This window comes from Magnolia sinica, chromosome 8, assembly GCF_029962835.1.
Source record: "Magnolia sinica isolate HGM2019 chromosome 8, MsV1, whole genome shotgun sequence".
Lineage (NCBI taxonomy): Eukaryota > Viridiplantae > Streptophyta > Magnoliopsida > Magnoliales > Magnoliaceae > Magnolia > Magnolia sinica.
This window is the reverse complement of record NC_080580.1, coordinates 51068869-51071411: the sequence shown is the minus strand read 5'-3', so window position 1 is coordinate 51071411 and position 2543 is coordinate 51068869.

Genomic DNA, 2543 nt, shown 5'->3' with positions numbered 1-2543 from the left:
TCATTACATGGGTCGCACCATAGGGCCTCATGTACATTAAGTGGGCTGCAACATTGGGGCACACCATCTACACCATTCATCTATTTTAGAGATCTATTTAGGGCATTACCCAAAAATGAATCACATCGAAAGATCATCTGTACCATACCACAAATAGCTGTGGAGATAATGATTTCCACCCTTAAAATTACCAAGGCCCACCATAGCGTTTATTTTACCATCTAATCTATTCATACGATCACAAAGACCTGAATCAAGAGGAAAAACAAATATCATATTGATCCAGAACTTTTGTGATCCCTAAAGAATTTTAATGGTAGGCGTTCAATTCTCCACTATTTTCTGTAGTGTGGTCCACCTGGTATATCTGCCTTATTTTTTTTATCTCATGCCTTATGACGAGATCACCATTTGGATGTAACACATACACCAAGGTGGCATCACACCACCCGTCCAGATGGACGGTGTGGATGTAGAGTATATACACTAAGGTGGGTCCCACTGTCCAGCAAACTGGATGGTGTTGATGAATCCCACGGAACTTGGGACGTTAATACAGCAGCTATATAGCTGGTGTAAGACTCACCAGCCAATCCATTTCCAAGAAGATGGGTCCCACGTGGGGCCCACCATATATACATAAGATATATATATATATAATATTATATTATATTATTAATATAGCTGGTGTGAGACTCACCGGCCAATCCATTTCCAAGAAGGTGGGTCCCATGTGGACCCCACCATATATAAATAATATATATATATATATGTATAATATTATATTATATTATATTATTATCATTATATATATATATATATATTCAATTTGAGAAGGGCCAGCGTCCAGGTGGGGTACACCACCTATCCAGATGGACGGTGTGGATGTACAGCACATGCATCATGGTGGGTCCCATCGTCCAAGGTCTGAACAGTGTGGATCAACACGTACATCATGTAATTGGGGGGGGGGCACACGGATGGATAGATGGAGTGGATATACACACATATCACAGTGACCCATAGAGCTTACTACTGCATGTACAACAGCAGCAGTTCGCAGCCGCATACAACGCAGTGAGGCCCATTGTGTGTGGACCAAACATATACATCATGGTGTGGCCACAAAACTTGTCAATAGCAGCCAAGTTGTAAGGCTCGTATCCTAGTCCGTACCGTTCCATAGATTCCCGCAATCCTTCCGTCAAATTTCGGCAACATGTGACCTATGATCGATGTTTGCACGTAACCTAAGTTGTATCCCGTAGATTTGAGTCATCTTAATCCAAGACTTGTACCATTGTAACTGCACCGTCGCTGCGGTTCCAACGCCGCGTCTTGCACACCGATTCAATACCCTGGCCAGGAGATATGGGCCCGCATTTATCTCGAAGAAACGTTATGCATTTGGAAACCCAAGAGAATCTCTACAACCCATCCCATCAATCAATCAATCAATGAAAGTACACAACCCATGCTTTCTTTCTCCCCAAGTCAAGCAACCTACCCTAAGTCAACTCTCAAGTCAAGTACATCTATCAACTCACGTCCATCACTCACAACCATCACCTCTCTCTTACAACCACCATTTCTCTCTCTTTCTCTTCACATTTTCTAAACAACCAAGAAGTGCATGTCCAAGCACTTCTAAGAGAGAAAAGTGGATTGTGTGTGGCCCACTTCCTATCCCAAGATCCATCATCCTAGCCCTTCATTCTCATCATCTTCCATTAAAGTGAGACGTAAGGAGTTCGACATTCCATCGGACCAAGAAGATCGAACGGCGGGTGTTCTATAGGTTTAGATTCTATGTTTTGATGATGAGCCAAGTGGGGTCTACCGATTGATGGTATGTATCTCACTTTGGACCCTATACGTGGCCGATAGCCCACTATGATTCTCATGATCATTCCATGATGGGGCTAATCTCCATGAACCCCATCATAATGCTTACTTTCTTAGTTGAATGAGGGTTATCTAGACCTTCCATTTTGGTGGGGAAGGAATCTCCACCATTGATTTTGATTTGGTGGGCCCACATGTAAAGGGACCCACATGATGAATGTTGTATGCATGGAAGGAAGGGCCCATAGTGTCGGGGTCCCTCCATCGCACGTGTCTCTCTTTCTCTCTCTCTCTCTCTCTCCCTCTCTTTTTCATTCTTTTATGTGATGATGTGGCTATGTGGCCCACTCGGATGGACCCCACCTTGATGTGTCTTATCCACACCATCTAGCCATTTGGTGGCCCACCTAGGCAGCACATCTGTAGGTGGGGCCCACCTTAAATATGTGTTATATGCAAACCATCCAGTGTCTGGGGATGCTGGACATGGCTACACAGTGAAGAGTGAACAGACAGTGTGATGTACTGACTAGCAAAAAAAAAATATCAGTTTGCTTTAAAACTTTGGGTGGACCGCTCTTGCAGGCCCCACCTTGATGTATGGATTTAATCCACACCGTCCATCCCATCTCCCAAATCATTTTAGGTGTTAAGCTGAAAAATGAAGCTAATCAGATAATCAAGCGGGTCATACCATA